The 20,450-nt window shown below is 40.8% G+C and overlaps 1 protein-coding gene across 5 annotated transcripts in view; it reads left to right on the forward strand.

Annotated features, from left to right (window-relative positions):
• Positions 1–20,450, forward strand: part of CRYBA4 (crystallin beta A4) — a 73,390-nt gene that overhangs the window by 15,216 nt on the left and 37,724 nt on the right. The window contains exon 1 of one of the 5 annotated variants that reach the window (XM_075853847.1): positions 4,858–4,912. The exons of 3 other annotated variants lie outside the window; for them this stretch is intronic. The gene's annotated coding sequence lies outside the window, so the exon portion shown is untranslated. Of the gene's footprint in view, positions 1–4,857; positions 4,913–20,450 lie in introns of those variants that run through there. One more of the 5 variants, XM_075853873.1, reaches the window with a different exon arrangement.

The following is a 20,450-nucleotide window of genomic DNA, read 5'->3' on the forward strand; positions in this document are numbered from 1 at the left end:
TATATACATCTGGTATCGCCGTAATCGTATCGACCCGCAGAATAAAGTAAAATGTCATTTATAGCGCACGGTGAAAAGTGTAAAAAAAAAAAGACAAAAAACTTTGTCAGAATTTGTTTTTTTGTCACTTTGCTTGCCAAAAAAATCTAATAAAAAGTGATAAAAAAATCACATATACCCTAAAATGGTACCAATGAAAACTACAGATTGTCCCGCAACAAATAAGTCCTCGCACGGCTCCGGTGAAGAGAAAAAAAAAAGTTCTGGTTCTTAGAATATAGCGACAGAAATTGTGCAGTGTCCAAAAGCTGATAAGATCGGGTGCCATTTATCAGTGCGACATTGGCCACATATCTGCGGATTATTATTTATTTACCTAATTATTATACCCTCTTATTATGTCCTGCTGTACTCTGCCCAATTTACACATTCCCACACATCATAAACTGAAATACCAGCAAAACCCCAAACAGAACAGTTACAAAGCAAACTCTGCGCTCCAAAAGCCAAATGGTGCTCCCTCCCTTCTGAGCCCCACAGCGTGCCCAAACACCAGCTTACGTCCACATATATGATATTTTATATCCGGGAGAACCCGCTCTACATTGTATGAGGTATTTGTTTTCAGTGGCACAAACTGGGCACAACTTATTGTGCGTTAAAATGGCATATCAGTGGAAAATTTAAATTTTCACTTTGCACCATCTGCTGCGCATTAACGCCTTTGCGCACCACGACTTAATAGCATGTCATGGTGCGGGGGGTTATATATGGAGTGGGCTCATGCGCTGCGCCCGCGCCATATTCTGCAGGTGTCCGCTGTGTATTACAGCTGACACCCGGGACTAATGGACAGGAACAGCGATCGCGCTGTTACAGGAGCCTGTAAAAATGATATTATACTGCAACACATTAGTACTGCAGTGTATTGTACCAGCGACCTAATGATCACTGGTTCCAGTCCCCTAAAGGGACTTTTGGGAGGTTTACACTGTTTTGGTACCTCAGGGGCTTTGCAAATGCGACATGACACCCAAAAACCATTCCAGCTAAATTTGAGCTCCAAAAGCCAAATATTGTTCCTTCCCTTCTGAGTCTTGCCGTGGGTCCAAACAGCAGTTTATTACCATATATGGGGTATTGCTGTAATTGGGAGAAGTAGCTTTACATGTTTTGGGGTGCTTTTTATTCTTTATTCCTTGCAAATATCTTTTTTTTAAATATTTCTTCAGAAAAAAAGTAGATTTTCACTTTCACAGGCAAACTCCAATAAATATAGCAGAAGACCTGTGGGGTCAAGATGCTAACTATACCCCTAGATAAATTCCTTTAGGGATGCAGTTTCCAAAACCGTGTCACTTTTGGGGGATTTTCACTGTTTTGGCACTACAAGACCTCTTCAAACCCGGCATGGTGCCTAAAATATATTCTAAAAAAAGGAGGCCACAAAATCCACTAGGTGATCCTTTGCTTCTGAGGCCGGTATTTCAGTCCATTATCACACTAGGGCCATATGTGGGATATTTCTAAAAACTGCAGAATCTGGGCAAAAAATATTGTGTTGCGTTTCTCTGGTAAAACCTTTTGTGTTACAGAAAAAAATGTATTACAAATGAATTGCAGCAAAAAAAAAAAAATTTGTCCATTTCCCACCTACATTGCTTTAATTCCTGTGAAACGCCTAAGGGTATGTTCACACGGCCTATTTACGGACGTAATTCGGGCGTTTTTGCCCCGAATTACGTCTGAAAATAGCGCCTCAATAGCGCTGACAAACATCTGCCCATTGAAAGCAATGGGCAGACGTTTCTCTGTTCACACGAGGCGTATATTTACGCGCCGCTGTCAAATGACGGCGCGTAAATAGACGCCTGCGTCAAAGAAGTGACCTGTCACTTCTTTGGCCGTAATTGGAGCCGTTATTCATTGACTCCAATGAATAGCAGCGCTAATCACGGCCGTAATGGACGCGGCGTTCAAGCGCCTGCACATGCCGGTACGGCTGAAATTACGGGGATGTTTTCAGGCTGAAACATCCCCGTAATTTCAGCCGTAACGGACGCCCTCGTGTGAACATACCCTAAAGGGTTATGTATTTCTGAATGCTGGTGATGGGGTGAATGGGGTGATTTATGGGGTCTATCTAGTACATAAGGCCCTCAAAGCCGCTTTAGAACTGAACTGGTCCCTGTAAAAATCGCCTTTTGAAATTTTCTTGAAAATGTGAGAAATTGCTGGTAAAGTACTTGTAACGTGCTAGAAAAATAAAATAAGGTTAAAAAAACGATGCAAATATAAAGTAGACATATGGAATATGTGAAATAGTAACTATTTTGTGTGGTATTACTATCTGTTTTACAAGCAGATACATTTAAAATTAGAAAAATCATAATTTTTGCAAATTTTCTCTACATTTTGGTGTTTTTCACAAATAAGCAATGAATTTATTGACCAAATTTTTCCACTAATATAAAGTACAATATGTCACGAGAAAACAATCTCAGAATCGATTGGATAGGCAAAAGCATTCCGGAGTTATTACCACATAAAGTAACACATGTCAGATTTGAAAAAATGGGGCTGGTCCTGAAGGCCAAAATGAGCTCGGTCTTGAAAGGGTTAAGGCCAAAACAGGCTGTGTCCTTAAGGGATTAAACAGATAATGTGATTCAACACATTAACCAGGTTATGGCTAAACTACTATATTTCAGTTATGATATACTCTTCATTGATCCTGCCTGGTCACAGACTAACAGAGAACAAAGTTAACACTCTTTCGAAGGAAATATAAAGCGGACATTTCCTTAACCACAAAATGTTTCATTGCTCCAGGTCTGACCACAACCCATTTAATTTAACATATAGTTCTTGTGCCTAAGACCTGTACAAATGTGGTTACAATTTTGTTGGCTTTGTGGCTGTAACTCCACACCACATTAAATGGAAGAACGGATTCCATACTGACCACGACAGTCGCTGCATTGGATAATAAAGGTCTTTTGTGGTACCTGAAGCTTTGTAGTTCTAGTATTGTCTGCTACATTGTCTAACATTCAAATAAAACAGCACATATTTTGTTAACATCTGTATTATGATCAGCCACATTAAATAAAAATGTTGCACAGTACCCACGTCTCCTGCATTCAGTCAGTAGTGAATATGCAACGTATACCTTTCTGTATATGAGTCTTATATACACCTAATAGTATGACACTGAAAAAGGAAACCATACAAAAGGGCATAATGTAAGTGGAATAAAAGGGGTGATCCCATGAGGACCCCTGTCCATATATACTGTATGGGGGCTATGGCTTCTCCCACTCTGACCCCGCTCCCTCTTAACCAGAATGAAGTGCTACAGCAAAAGTGCCTCTCACACTCATGCTACCATGTATTATATGGTCACCCATTCATTTGGGCACCATGTAATAATGTCAGGGGTTTTAGTTGCCAGACTCACAGTGTTTAGATGATTACCAGCTTTTCCTTAGTTAGAGAAAGGCTTGTCCAGATCAGACAACCCCTTTAGTAAATATAACATAAATGCCAACTTTTAAAAAGTGACATCAGGGAGATATTTTATGCTCTGCCCATTTATATGTTACATACCCCCAAACTATGGCATTTAAATCCCAAATAGTGCATCTGACCCCCTGCATTACACCCCAAAATAAATACAGACCCCCTAAACAAATACAGACCCCAGACCAGACCCCCACAGTTTGCAAGTATAAAATATAGAAAAAGCAAAAATAAGCCTGAAAGATTGGACATGAAAAGATAGTCATAGTATAGTTACAGGACAAACATATTCGAACAAAAACTAGTAATAGGTTACATAAGATGCTAGTTATGTTTAATGTGACCATTCAGCGAAAAGGTCTGCCACAGATTAAAATGACATTATCTCTAAGGCCCAGTCACACTTTGCAGTTTTGCACCAAAATCAGCAGTGGAGCCTACAAGACGTAGACGTATAATTGAAATCTTTTTACAGTCATTCCTAGTTCTGGCTACAAAACCCCTATCAAATGTTAGGTGTGACCTAATATGTTATATAGTGCCAACCGAGTTGCTGTAATGTCTGCCAGGATATCACATATGCAGTAATTATGATTATCTGCTTATGATCTCCGCCTGTAGCAGTTCCTTTTCCACTACAAATGGGTGTACTCAGTGATTTTTGGCTGCAATAGGCTTTTTGTATTCACTACAAGTATTATCTTTGAATAAAAGTGACTCCAAATAAAAACCACAACATGGGCATGTTCACACGTAGCGTAAATACTGGCAATTTTCGGCAACGTATTTTATTGCGGAAAATCTGCGCCATAATATCATCCACACGCTGTATACATACTACGCCGAAAAATCATTCATAAATTGACCTGCGGTGCGTTTTTTTTTTATCCGCAGCAAGTCAATTTATGTTTCAGAATTGCTGCTTTTCTGTTGCAGGTTTTCCCCATTGAATTCAATGGGGAAGTAAAACCCGCAACAAATAGCAGATAGTTGTAATTTTTGAAGCGGAAAAGCTGTGATTCTGCCGCAAAAATTGCAACTCAGACTAAAAAAATCTCATAGATTACCCAGATCTCTATACTTCTACATCCAGACCGGCCTCAAAATCTCATAGATTACCCAGATCTCTATACTTCTACATCCAGGCCGGCCTCAAAATCTCATAGATTACCCAGATCTCTATACTTCTACATCCAGACCGGCCTCAAAATCTCATAGATTACCCAGATCTCTATACTTCTACTTGCAGGCTGGCCTCCTGGGATGACGTTTCATCCCATGTGACTGCTGCAGCCTGTGATTGGCTGTAGTGGTCACATGGGTCACATCCTCCTAGGAGGCCGGACCTCCCGGACAACAGAGGGACGCGTCACCATAACTACAGCCCGGGGTATGTATGAATGTTTTTCTATTTCTAGAGCTGCTTTCCGCAGCGGAAATTCTGCCTGAAGAACTGCACCACAATTTGCTGCAGTTTTCCGTCCAGAATTCCCTGCGGGCTCCAGGGCGGATAAGCTGTGTACTTTATATGTGTGAACTTAGCCTATGGCAAAGAAAAATGTCTGAGGAAAGCAAAATAAATCAGAGACAATTACAAGTGACATAAGCTTTTGGTAATAGGTAGCAAGGTGTATAGCAAGTAAGTAATAGCAGGATAAATCTAATATGGAATTTATACCAGTTGTGATACAATCTGGGATCTTTAGTTCAAGTGGAAGCCTAAGGCCTTATTCAGACGAACGGGAAATATGTCCGTGCAACGCGCGTGATTTTCACGCGCGTTGCACGGACCTATATTAGTCTATGGGGCCGTGCAGACATGTCCGTGATTTTTACTCAGCGTGAGTCCACTGAAAAAAAGTCACAACATGTCCGTTCTTTGGGCGTTTTTCGCGCATCACGCACCCATTGAAGTCAATGGGTGCGTGAAAACCACGCATGTCGCACGGAAGCACTTCCGTGCGAACAGCGTGATTCGCGCAACAGCTGTCAAAAGGATGAATGAAAACAGAAAAGCACCACATGCTTTTCTGTTTACAAACATCCAAATGGAGTGTCATAATGATGGCGGCTGCGCGAAAAGCACGCAGCCGCGCATCATATTCTGCTGCCCCACGGAGCTGTTAAGTGCCTTTTGCGCAGGCTTGTGTGAATCCAGCCTAACAGCAATGCCTTTCCTATCCTGCATTTCAACTTTATAGGAACGTGTCTTTGTAAACACCATTACCACGGTTTACTGCATTCATTTATCCAAATTGAGCAAATCTTCAAGGTTACCATTTAGCACCCGTATGTGCAGTAATAGGGTAAGCAATTTATCAGTCTATCCGTGAGGGTGATAGATGTGTTTGATGTGTAGTAAAGGTGGCATTGTAAACTCCATAGTTTGTAACTAAAAGGCCTATTACAAGTCAGCACACACATATGACGGTCTCACATGATGTTGTGACTAGAAAAGTCACTCATCATTTTAGGACAAAGAAGACTAACAGGAACGTGCATAAACATCCAGTTAATTTACAGCTAGTAGTAAATATGGTACATGGTGTTACCGTTTAGCTACAGTGGCCTCATTGTCGCTTGTAGGCCTGTTTATATGGCTGCTGACTCGTCAAACACATGCCTTACAAAAGCTTTTTGCATTCAGCAAAGACAGTCCCAGAATTGTCACATGTGTAAAAGTGATCAGTGATAGATTGCTTCTGTCTTAGATATTATCCTATGCTGATCTCTGACTGCAGAAATGAGCATGCAGCCTTTGTTAGTGGAAGAGAGAGCATGGGAATGGGGTGGAGGTGGGTTGTATTATGTGGCATTGGGACTGGCACCTTGAGGGTATGTTCACACTGGGCGGATACGCTGAGTAAAAGCACACAGCTTATCCGCCCAGGGAATTCCAGCCGAAAAATCACACCAAATTGTGGTGCAGTTGTTTTCGTCCAGAATGTCCACTGCTGAAAATAGTAGGAATAAAAAATAAAATCATACTTACCCATAAAATGGCGACACGTCCCTCTGGCGTCCTGCAGCCTGGCCTCCTGGGATGACATCTCATCCCATGTGACCGCTGCAGCCTGTGATTGGCTGCAGCAGTCACATGGGATGAAACGTCATCTCCAGAGCTCGGGCTGGACGAAGGAGCAGAGAATTCACGGTAAGTATAATCTTTTTTTTTTGTCTAAATTACGATTTTTGTGGTGGAATCACAGCTTTTCCGCCGAAAAAAAAGCAATAACAGCTATTTGTTGCGGGTTTTAGCTTCCCATCGAATTCAATGGGGAAAACCTGCAATAGAAGAGCATAGATTCCGAAGCATAAATGGACACCGCAGGTCATTTTAGGAACGGTTTTCAAGTGTTTTTTTTAGGCAGCGTTTGGATGATATTTGTTCAAATCTCATCCACTCTGCTGCTACTGTAATACGCTGCGGATTTTCCTCAATGAAATATGTTGCGGAAAATTTGTTGTGGTCTCACAGGGACAATTTGGGAGATTCACAAAGCAACATGCACCAGAATTCTCTATGAAATTGTTTCAAAAAAGTGGATTACATGGCATGCGCAAAGTTTACTATGTGTTTTAGACCCATTTTGAAACCGTTTTGATAAGTGTCTAGAAAAAAAGGGCATGGCTAAGAGGAGTCATAAAATATGCAAAATGTATTAATGGTATGCCCTATGAGGTGACATAATTTATTATGCGCCAACTTTATCATTCTGCGTGCGCCATTTTGATACATTTGTCAATATATGCACAGTCTCATAAAATTACACATTTTATTATAATTGATAACAATTCTACAGGGCTTGACATTTTTTTCAGTACTACTATAGCTGGCAAATGTCTATAGGCACTGCTATAGCTGACAGATATGCAAGAGTGCTATATACAGTAGTTAGCAGCACTGCATAGACACTACTATGTGGCTAATGGTACTCTTTGGTCACTTCTGTAGGCACTGCCATGGCGCAAACATGTCTGCTACGTGACTGGAATTGTTTTAGGCGTATCATTATGTTGTTAAAATAATGGCTGGTTGAGAAGTAGTCTGCTTTACAGGTAGTACTATTTAGGTTTAATTACTGCAGTACGGTGAGGAATAGCAATAAAGTGAAACCCCTCTACAGACACTTTGCCGACTTAGTATGGGGAGAATCTGCTTTGAGCACTACTATTCGGAACAACCTAGGGGTACCAGTCCGATTGTCAAGCAACCAAGAGAAACATAAAGACTGCTCTAATATTTGCCAAAAAATGCCTTTTGAGAAAATGTTCTGTGAACTGGTGAGTCAAAAATGAACTTTTTGAAAGATATGGTTCTTGTTACATCTGGAATAGAGCCAACACAGCATTCTACACATCATGCCAGTGGGGATGCTTTGTGCTTCAGGGCTTGGGCAACTTGCCATACTTAACAAAACTATGATCTGATATCTAACAGAAGATCATGGTATTAGATAACCTTTTATTTATTTTTTCCAATACTTAGGTTGAGTTTATCTTCAATATTATTTTGTTTGAAGATCTGAAACAAATGAGTGATACAAATTTGCAAAATAGATGAAACGAGGAAGTGGTCAAATAAATTCTTTCCCTACTCTGTAGTTCAGTTTCTGAAAAGAATTGCTTTAGCTAATGAAAGTATATTAGGGAATTGCTAATCAATCTCAATATTTGGCATACAATGTAGCACCAATGTGGAGCTGAACTTCAAATATTATCCTAAATAAAACCTGTCCTTGTCACAAACAGGCCATAATAGCAGACAAGCTCGTTGTATTTTTAAGTAAAAACAAGAAAATGTTACGCCAGAGGGCAAATGAGCTCCAAGACTGGCTCACCAAGGACCGGAAAATGATACTTGAACATGGCAATCCACATGGCACAAGGGTTGTGTCACTATGGAATGGTTACAGGAAGGTGACAAGTTTATTTACTTCAGTACCTAGCACAGTCCCCAGATGTAAACCTCATTGAGTATCTTTGGATTGTGTGCATTTTACTTTAGCACTATCTTGTCAGCCATGTTCAACATCTCGGATGTCTTGTAGAACTCATTCTACAACGCAGTGGGGTGTTGTGAACACAATGAGCATTTAACCTTTTTTTAGGTGGGTCGGTCTACCTAATGCATAGCTAGTCATTATGCAACACAATTTAGGGTGGGTTAACATCTGGCGGGGATAAAAATATTCACCTAGTTTCCGTTTCCCCATGCCTCCTCTTCTGCTGATTTAGAAAGTAGTGGGCAGGCAGCGCTCGAGAGTGAAGTCACCATCTGTGGTTGCCCACTTCATTCACTTTCACTGCTAACTTCCATTACAGGTGCCAGTATAGTCTTAAACTATCACTTCTCCCCATAAAGCAGAAGTCTGAAAGTCATGGCGACATCCTCGCACAGTCCTAGTTAAGTAAGAGTGACAGGGCTATTCAGTCCCGAAATCTTATCTAAAGTGACCATTCCACTAGACGGTTGGTTGAAGAAGCAGATCTAGGACTACTTCTTTATTAATATAAATTAAGTGGTTGTCACAGAATGAAACAATATGATTGCGTTGTGAGCAGGAACCCTTCAAAACAGACAGGTGAACCAAGGAACAAAGCAATAGGGGAAGAATATACTTTCATTGGTCTTCTTATTAGCGTATCATCATGGCCTAGTTGATGCATTTCCTCCTTTTTTATTTGAGTAAGGGAAGAGTTAGGAAAAAGAGTCTGAATTAGAAAAAAGCAATTATGAAGACAGACTATGGAGTTGTTATAATGTCTACAAACACCTCATTTCTAAAAGCCTTGAAAGGGCCTTGATAGATATTATCTTGAATGTATCTTGTCTTATCCTCTTTAGTCACTGAATAAAAACACAAATCTGACAGCACAAGGAACAATTATGACATCAGACAGGTCGTGCCATGAGGTAATATGTTCTAAACGTTGCTTCCAACTGGTAAAATAGACATATTGCTCTTCCCATGCCCTAATATAACTGAGCGGTGGCATGTGGGCAGCATTTTTTATGGTTGATTGCCTCTTAGGCCTTATTCACACGAACGTGATAAATGTCCGCGTGTCGGCCGTTGAAACAACGGCCTTCACATGGACCTATATAATTTAATGTGGCCGTTCACACGGCCGTTGTTTCAACGGACCGTGTGAAGGGTCCATGAGAGAATAGGACATGTCCTATTATTTCACACTTCACGCATCCCCCATAGACTCAAATCTATGGGGGATGCGTGACATCGCGTCCCGCAGCGCAGAGCACGGATGCACCTCAGACGTGAAAAACTGCAGTTTTTCACGTCCAAGATGCACAGCGCTCGTGTAAATTACACTTCTAACTTACTTAGATGACAGTTGTCAAGACAACACATTACTTCTGGATTCCTAAGTACAAGGTATTAGGCAGACGGCTCTCTGGAGCTTCATATGGTCTCATATTGTTCTCAATAACCTGCTGGTAATCCTGATTACGTCTGTTACAGTTTGGAATGTATAAAATCAACATTGTAAAAAAAAAAATGTATTCAGTGCACCACCAATATCCTAGTTAACCTATAGCAACTTAATTATGATTGTATTTTATTTGCTGTTTTTAACAAGTTCAAGACCAGGCCATTTTCCCCTGTTAGTGTCTTTTCACACAATACGGTCATATTGCGTTTTCTTTATGGCGCAATTTGTTCCCACTGTGTGAATACACCCTAAATGACCAGTGAGAATATAGCTTTATGTTTAGTACATGTAGGTTTGAAAGCTATAAAGTTTTTTCTAATTCGATAATTCAGATAATTTTTGCATCTTGTTTTCCATGATACAGGAGTTATTTTTATTCCATTTTTCTTTAACTTTTCTTATTTTTTCATGTAATCAGAGGAAGATGTAAAAATAAAGCTGTTATTTACATTGTTTCTATTTTAATAGCACAAAGTTCCACTAAAATAATTTTTTAAAATGTGTTCCCCTTTATGTTACGGTAATTTTTATATAAAATATACATATTTTTGGATAGTTGGGGGTGGGGCTACAGATGTGATTTAGGTTAGCAGTGGTGTTCTTTTGTTTTTTTTTCTACATATTGTATCCCCATAAGGTCTTAAGAGACATTTGGGCGGAGTTGGGACATTTTAAGATTATATAAAAAATAATTATTGCTAATTTTATGTGTAACTAGGGCTGACATATTAGCCCCAGTTACAGGGGGAAATACAGCCTTGTGACATCCACTGCTAAGACCCAACAGCTTCTGCCACTACCCAGCACCCAGTGATCACATGATCAGCGAATGGCAGTGACACCTACTCAACTGTATACACACCTCTTATAGAGTAATAAACCGTTTCTGCATTCTCTATATAGGGGCTGAATTTCTCTGACAGCTAGCTCTCCTCTCGTGCAGTTGAACGATTTCCATGCAGCTGCAGACTCTGCAGAGTTGTTTAGAAACATTGCCTGAGCAACAAGGCCCCGAGGTTCCTTTTAGGCGTCATGCAGACTGTAGTTTTGCGGCCGTATGCTATCCGCAATTGCGGAACCGCAATTGCAGATGGTATAATACACATGCTAACTTATGGGCCAATGCACACGACCGTGGTTTCCACGGTTCAATCATTGCCCGGAGCCCGGACCGCAGAAAAAAATTGGACATGTTATTATACGGTCCGCAATCGCGGTCCGAGCTCATTGAAATGAATGCACACCTTGTGTGTGCACAGTCCGTGATTGCGGATGGCCCACGCATGACACTCCACTGCCCGTCCGTGCCGTAATCACAGATTGTGCACACAGCTACTCCCATGTACAGGAGGCCTTAGGCCTTATTCACACGACAGGGTCCGAGTGTCGGCCGATAAAAACGGCAGTTTTTTTGGATCCGTTCCGGGCCGTGTTGCCGTTTTTAACGGCCGATTTTGACCCGTTTTGCATCCGTTTTTTTTCCTGTCCGTTTTAAAATAAGATGAATTTCATTTGTACATTTTTTGCCACACACTTCCCTCTGTAGATAATGCCACAGCCCCCCTGTAGGTAGTGCCACACAGCCCCCGTTGTAGGTAATGCCACACAGACCCCCCTTTAAGCAATGCCACACAGCCTCCCTGTAGGTAATGCCACACACCCCCCTGTAGGTTATGCCACACAGCCCCCCTGTAAGCAATGCCACCCAGCCCCCCTGTAGGTAATTCCACACAGCCCCCCTGTAGGTAATGCCACACAGCCCCCCTGTAGGTAATGCCACACAGCCCCCCTGTAAGCAATGCCACATAGCCCCCCTGTAGGTAATGCCACACAGCCCCCCTGTAGGTTATGCCACACAGCCCCCCTGTACATAGTGACCCCCCATAGATGGCACCTCCCCCCTACTTTCCCGTAGGGGACGGCTCCAGGAGAAGTCCCTCACTTCACTGTCCATTTATGGACAGTGAAGTGAGGGACTTCTCCTGGATCGAAATCCCCGGCCACAGGGGTGGGGATTCTGCTTCAGAAGTCCCTGACGTCACTGTGTCCATATATGGACAGTGAAGCCAGGGACTTCTTCTGGAGCAGAATCCTCAGCCACATCGCCGGGGATTCCGCTTCAGAAGTCCCTTACGTCACTGTGTCCATATATGGACACAGTGAAGTCAGGGACTTCTGCTGGAGCGGAATCCCCAATCCCCGGCCACAGAGTTTGCTCCTACAGGGAGCAAAAAAATGCCCTCCTCCTCACATGCACTTCGCACTGTGAGGAGGAGAAGGAGAGAGTGCGAGCGACGGAAGACACGACCGTCAAGGGATGGCCGTGTATTACCCGGCCCCATAGACTTCTATGGGAGCCGGGCGGCCGGGAGAACGGCCGAAAATAGGGCATGTCCCATTTTTTGACGCCCGGGTTTCCCGGGCCGTCAAAAAAATCGCTCGTGTGAATAGCCCCATTAGGGGTCTATTGTTCCTACTGCAGTCGTGTGACAGACGTTTTTTGAACGGCCGTCACACGGCGGGGAAACCCTGTCGTGTGTATGAGGGCTTAGTGTGAAGGTGTGTTTACTCATTTGCTACATTTGAAATTTGACTGTTTATAGATGGTTTTCTCATCTCTGCCTGCCATGCATGCCTACCAATTGTCCCGGATCTAGTGGGGCAGTCCTAGATTCCGGGATGCCTGCCACATGTCCCGATTTAAAAAAAGTTAACAAACGTATAAATAATATAAAAAAGGGAGTTTTGTCACATAGGGTGTCTGCACACTTCCTTAAAAAACAGAAGATTTAAAAGTTATGGGCATTTGCAAGATAGAGAATCAGTGGAGGGGGGGGGGGTTATCACGGAAGGGGAGAAAATGTTTATACAAGGTAAATACTTCAACGCTGAAAGCATAAAATATCGAACTGGACCTCAATAGTTTTATCCATAAACAATATGAGTGATATTTTTTTTATTATTATTATTATTATTATTATTATCTTAGTACTGTTTTTATATTGTTGTAATTTTAAAGTTCATAGCTGATCCGAAAAAGAATGCCATGAGACCTTTTTATTTGAGGAACAAACCACAGGTAACTGACCCCTGACGAAGCCTAAAGGCAAAACAAGTTGGGCAGTATCTGTGATCCACGGAATTGTAACTATGATGTGTTACAAAGAATTCATCTTGTGAGTATAATAAAAGCAGTGGGAATACCCGTTTAAACCAGGTCCCATGCCGTTTTGTCCATAATTCTGTACCTGCAGCACAATTGGAATACAGTGTTATGGAATCACTGGTTGAGCGATTCCGAGGGAGGACGTTTTATGGAAATGCTATGTGAGCGATTTCCCAAAGGCTGCTGGAGACTGTCGGGACTAAGCGTGCAAATAAATCCGCAAATCCAAATCCGTCACAACTCTGATCAACGATGTCTAAGGCTGGGTTCACACGACCATGTTACGTCCGTAATGTACGGAACGTATTTCGGCCGGAAGACCCGGACCGAACACACTGCAGGGGGCCGGGCTCCTAGCATCATAGTGATGTACGACGCTAGGAGTCCCTGCCTCTGCGTGGAACTACTGTCCCGTACTGTAATCATGATTACAGTATGGGAAAGTTGTCCTGCAGCGAGGCAGGGACTCCTAGCATCGTACATCACTATGATGCTAGGAGTCCGGCTCCCTGCACTGTGTTCGGTCCGGGTCTTCCGGCCGAAATACATTCCGTACCTTACGGACGTAACATGGTCGGGTGAACCCAGCCTTAGGCTACTCTATGTTTTTTGCTGCATAGAACTCAGGTTGTTTGGTGTTGGATGAGAGGCGCAATGCAGAGGTGCAATGGGCAGGCAATATCAGAACAGGTAACAAGATAGCCAGAGGGTAAACAGAAAGTCCAAATCACAAAGCTAGGGGATGTTAGGAATAGCAGAGGTCAGAACCAGCCAGAATCAGAAAGTCCAAATCCATAAGCAAAACGTAATCCAGAGAAAGGCCGAGGTCCAGTTCCAAAAAGTCCAACTAGTCAAAGGTACAGGGTTTAGTTAGAAGCTTGATCAAACACATGAAGCAAGGAAAATCACAAGCAAAGAACACAGAAGCAACCCAGGTTTAAGTACTCCACCCGAACACCTCATAGGAAGAAAGACAGAGAGAAGGGATAGGCTGAACAACTAAAGCCAGAACTGCCCAGAAGCCGGACTAGTGTTCATGGTAATCTTAAAGGGACGGACGTTTCCTAACATACATGTGTGAATACCTATATAGATACAGACCAAACGATAACGTTTCAAATGAACGTCCACACATAACAAAGAAAAATAAAGAATGAATACCTATAACTGTACATGTGGACCTGTCACACATCCAAAAAAGGAAAAAATAAAACAACAAGTACACATTTGTACCTTGTAATGATAACAATGCTTTATTGAAATATACATAAAAACATATTGGCCATCAGGACCTAAAATAGGACAAACAATTAAAATGCATAGCTGTGGAGAACACTGAGGCTATGACAAATGAAGTATACTCAGAATGAAAAAAGATAAAAAATCTGTAAAAGGTAACTCAGGAAGGCATGCTATAGATAAGGGAATCCAAAGACCACAAGTGTGATGCATATAACCATGCCTACACAAGAGAACAAATAATGAACCAAAAACGAGTATAGAGAGGAAAAAGCACAACAAACGCTGGTATGCGTGTGAGTGTAAAGATATAAAGTGTCCAGGGAGTAACCGCAGATCAAACCCGGTCCCAGGATCTATACCAACTAGTATGTGTCATAGTTAGCCTATAGGTGAACACCACACCACGCGCCCCGACGCGTGTTTCGCGGTAGCTTTATCAAGGGGTACTGACAGGAGAGGTGACTGACGCTCCATTTGTACTGAATGGTGGGAGGAGTTTGATTCAGAGAAGGCCAATGGTGGCCTGCTGCTGCAGGTGGATACTATTAAGATTCAAGTGATGTATCAGGTGTATGCATTACTAGAAGAACGGGATATAATTACCTGAATGGTACTAGGTGAACGGCAGACACCGCCGATAAATGCCCCATGTGTGCGCTCTCGAGACGCGAGTGCGTATGCACATAGACGTAAGCACAAAGGCAGTGTAGTTGCAAAAGTATGAAGTGTCATGCTGTGGTAGCCATTTTTAAAGCTGGAAGAGGCAGTGAAGGATGTAATCAGAGAGCGTGTGACAGTTATAGACTACAGGGCAAGGAAAGTTTGTATGAAATGCAGTAGCCCGTTTAGAAGCAGTCAATGTGCCCGCACAACACTTGGAGCAGAAAAATGCAAGACAAAGGAGAGGACTACATAAGACAATGTGCCAATAAGGGTCAACAGTAATACAACAGGATATATACATAGCATAAATACGTACACAAGACATATAAGTAATAAAGGCAATAATAAGAATAGTATAGTGCCCTAAAATATTTATACAATTATAAAGACATACACCATTGAATTTCATATACACATATGTGTAAAAAGAAATAAACCAGCTGTTTATATGCATAGAACTATGTAGACCTAAAAATAAAGCAATAAATATAAATAAAATAATTTTTATACAATGAAAAAATATACACTACCGTTCAAAAGTTTCGGATCACTTAGAAATGTCCTTAATTTTGAAAGAAAAGCACAGTTTTTTTCAATGAAGATAACATTAAATTAATCAGATATACACTCTATACATTGTTAATGTGCTAAATGACTATTCTAGCTGCAAACGTCTGGTTTTTAATGCAATATCTACATAGGTGTGTAGAGGCCCATTTCCAGCAACCATCAATCCAGTGTTCTAATGGTACATTGTGTTTGCTAACTGTGTTAGAAGGCTAATGGATGATTAGAAGACACTTGAAAACCCTTGTGCAATTATGTTAGCACCGCTGTAAACAGTTTTGCTGTTTAGAGGAGCTATAAAACTGATCTTCCTTTGAGCTAGTTGAGAATCTGGAGCATTACATTTGTGGGTTCGATTAAACTCTCCAAATGGCTAGAAAAAAAGAGCTTTCATGTGAAACTCGACAGTCTATTCTTGTTCTTAGAAATGAAGGCTACTCCATGCGAGAAATTGCCAAGAAACTGAAGATTTCCTACAACGGTGTGTACTACTCCCTTCAGAGGACAGCACAAACAGGCTCTAACCAGAGTAGAAAGAGAAGTGGGAGGCCCCGCTGCACAACTGAGCAACAAGACAAGTACATTAGAGTCTCTAGTTTGAGAAATAGACGCCTCACAGGTCCTCAACCGGCTGCTTCATTAAATAGTACCCGCAAAACGCCAGTGTCAACGTCTACAGTGAAGAGGCGACTTCGGGATGCTGGCCTTCAGGGCAGAGTGGCAAAGAAAAAGCCATATCTGAGACTGGCTAATAAAAGGAAAATATTAATATGGGCAAAAGCACACAGACATTGGACAGAGGAAGATTGGAAAAAAGTGTTATGGACAGACGAATCGAAGTTTGAGGTGTTTGGATCACACAGAAGAACATTTGTGAGACGCAAAACAACTGAAAAGATGCTGGAAGAGTGCCTGACGCCATCTGTCAAGCATGGTGGAGGTAATGTGATGGTCTGGGGTTGCTTTGGTGCTGGTAGAGTGGGAGATTTGTACAAGGTAAAAGGGATTTTGAATAAGGAAGGCTATCACTCCATTTTGCAACGCCATGCCATACCCTGTGGACAGCGCTTGATTGGAGCCAATTTCATCCTACAACAGGACAATGCCCTAAAGCACACCTCCAAATTATGCAAGAACTATTTAGGGAAGAAGCAGGTAGCTGGTATTATATCTGTAATGGAGTGGCCAGCGCAGTCACCAGATCTCAACCCCATAGAGCTGTTGTGAGAGCAGCTTGACCGTATGGTACGCAAGAAGTGCCCATCAAGCCAATCCAACTTATGGGAGGGGCTTCTGGAAGCATGGGGTGAAATTTCTCCTGATTACCTCAGCAAATTAACAGCTAGAATGCCAAAGGTCTGCAATGCTGTACGAAAGCAAAGTTTGAAGGAGAAAATTATTATTTCAAATAAAAATTATTATTTCTAACCTTGTCAATGACGTGACTATATTTCCTAGTCATTTTGCAACTCATTTGATAAATATAAGTGTGAGTTTTCATGGAAAAAACAAAATTGTCTGGGTGACCCCAAACTTTTGAACGGTAGTGTATATATAAATAGAAAAATATATAAATAGATATATATATAAATAAAGCAATAAAAACGTGATATAAGGTGAGTGAACACACGTGCCAAGTGAAAGGTAAAAAAATAAATAGTTTTTAAAAAAAACTAATACAAAGAAAATAAAGTGATACACACGTGAAAAAAACGCACCTGAAAGAAAGTTCTGTTTATTGTTAATCACATCATATTTAAAAATATATAAAAAATGTATGTAGTGTTATAACAATCATTTAGATGCTTTGTATAAAATAATTTATCAAAGAATATATATAATGGTAGTACATAAAAATATATGAATATAAAAGTGAAAAAAATGTGAAAATACATGAATAGATTTAAGTATATATCGAAAATATATATATATGAAGAGTGAATTATGCACTGTGATCAGTGAAAACATAATATAATAGGCCTACTGTGAAACAGACATATAGAAAATATGCTGAATGCCACTAAAAAAGCTGCTTAAAAATGTGTAATAGTATTAAATATATTTATAGAACAGTGACATGTATAAAAAAAATATATATATGAAAATAGATATAGAAAAATAAATAAAGCACTATTAAGCCGTAACAACCTGATATATAATAAACATACTATAAAACAAACGTATAAAAAATATGCTGAGTACCCCCTGAGGAAGCTACTGATAATATGACACAATGATAATACTGCACAAGCTAGTTGAAGGTTTCGAACACAGAATATTTAACCCCTTAATGACCAGCCTATTTTGGACCTTAATGACCAGGCCATTTTTAAAGTTTTTCCATCGTCGCATTCCAAGAGCTATAACGTTTTTATTTTTGCGTCGACATAGCTGTATAAGGTCTTGTTTTTTGCGGAACAAGTTGTACTTTTCAATAGCACAATTTTGGGGGACATATTATTTATTGATTAACTTTTATTAACTTTTATTTGGGGGGAAATAGAAAAAAACCTGAAATTTCGCCACTCTTTTTCGCGTCTTAAATCTACGCCGTTTACCGTGTGATATAAATAACACAATAACTTTATTCAGCGGGTTGTTACGATTGCAACGATACCAAATTTGTATAGTTTTTGTATGTTTTACTACTTTTACACAGTAAAAACGCTTTTTTTTCAAAATTATTTGTTTTTGTGTCTCCATATTTGAAGAGCCGTAACGTTTTTATTTTTTCGCCGATGCGGTTTTGTGAGGGATTTTTTTTTGCGGGAAGACTTGTAGTTTTTATTGGTACCATTTTGGAGTAGGTGCGACTTTTTGATCACTTTTTATCACATTTTTTTAAAGTCAGTATTCACAGAAAACAGCAATTTTTCCATAGTTTTTTATTACATTTTTTACGGCGTTTACCGTGCGGGTTAAATAATGTAATAGATTTATAGTCGGGGTCGTTACGGACGCGGCGATACCAAATATATATAACTTTTTAACTTTATTTTGTTTTTTTAATTGTAAAGCATTTTGTGAGGGGAAAAGCTGGGTTTTTCATTTTTTTTAAAAAAAAATTTTTAATTTAACTTTATTGAACTTTTTTTTCACTTTTTTACTAGTCCCACTAGGGGACTATAATATGCGATTCTGCGATCGCATTTATAATACACTGCAATACTTTTGTATTGCAGTGTATTACTGCCTGTCTGTTTAACACAGACAGGCATCTGCTAGGTCATGCCTGCGGCATGATCTAGCAGGCATTCGCTCCAGGCAGACCTGGGGGCCTTTATTAGACCCCCGGCTGCCATTAGAGACACAGATACTCGGCGATCGTATCGCCGGGTGTCGGTGGGGGAGAGAGGTAGCTCCCTCCCTCTCTCCAAAACCACTCAGATGCGGTGCTCGCTATTGAGCACCGCATCTGAGGGGGTTAAACGTGTGGGATCGATACTAATATCGATCTCACACGGCAGAGCAGGGACGCTCCCAGCCCTCAGCTGCCTCTAGCAGCTGAGAGCAGGGAGATTTGACAGCTCCCTGCTCTGTAAACTTATTCCGATGCCACGACGTAAAAAGTCTATGGCATCGGAATAAGGCCCGTTAGTGACCGATGTAGAAACACGATGGGCCGGTCACTAACGGGTTAAACATATGGTGTATGTAGTTCTAAATCCTGGTATTCTAATGGGTGGATGCAAAATGTAGCAGCAGCTCCTATGGAAATACAAAAGACAATGTCAAGAACAAACTCAAAGTGTCAATATACCAACAAGTACAAAGGGCCAACATGATATAAAGAATATCACTGAAAGTCAAACAAACCTATCACAACTCAAGATGCAATATATATACAACTTAAAAATTAAAAACTAGTGATGCCATGGGATCATAGGAAAAGTTATAAGAAGGAGGCAAAGGACATTTTTTCATTTAACCCCAGAGGCGAGCTAGTTTTCAATTTCGTAATCCATTTGCAATCGAAATGTTCTAATTTACGAAAAGTATCACCTCCACGCGATCCAGTAATCATTTTGTCAATACCATGAACCTTCAGATCTTGCCATCTGTTATTGTGAAAATCACGGAAATGTCTGGGAATGGACTTCAGTTTGTCTATTTCGTCCCAATTGTTTCTCTCAATTAGCCCAGCCTTTTCAATGTCTCTGACATGTTCCTGGATTTTCATGTTCAATTCTCTTGTAGTCATGTCTACATAGGAGAGGCCACATGGACAAGTAGCCATGTAGACCACCCCAGTTGTACTGCAATTAATAAAATGTACGAGTTTAAAGCATTTTTTATTTTCAGAGTCAGAGAATGTATCAGTCCTTAAAATCAGTTTGCAAATGGAACAGCGGCCACAGGAGAAAGATCCCCATGTTGGTACTTTAGAGCCAAAAAGATAGGTCTTAGGATTGGGAGTACTATAGTGACTACGGACCAAATGGTCACCCAGGGTTTTACTTTTTTTGGCTGTAAGTTGAGGTTTAGAGGGTAGATATTTCTTAAGATCAGGATCAGTGAGCAGTATAGGCCAAAAACGAGTCACAATTTTCCTCATCTCCACCCATTGTGTGTTGTAGGGAGTAATGAGTCTCACCGTGTCATCCTTTCTTTTGCGTTTATGTTGGGTAAGTAGACTATTCCGGTTAGTATGACGTGCTCTCTGATATCCCTTCTCAATGTCAAAATTGGGATACCCGCGTTGTAAAAAGCGGGTCCTCAAACATTGAGATTCCATTTCAAAGTTAGAGTCAGAGTCACATACACGTCTTGCCCTTAAAAATTGCCCCGTTAGAATAGCACGTATTATGTGACGATGCATGTAAGAGAGAGTTGA

The sequence above is a fragment of the Rhinoderma darwinii genome, chromosome 1, assembly GCF_050947455.1.
Source record: "Rhinoderma darwinii isolate aRhiDar2 chromosome 1, aRhiDar2.hap1, whole genome shotgun sequence".
Taxonomy (NCBI): domain Eukaryota; kingdom Metazoa; phylum Chordata; class Amphibia; order Anura; family Rhinodermatidae; genus Rhinoderma; species Rhinoderma darwinii.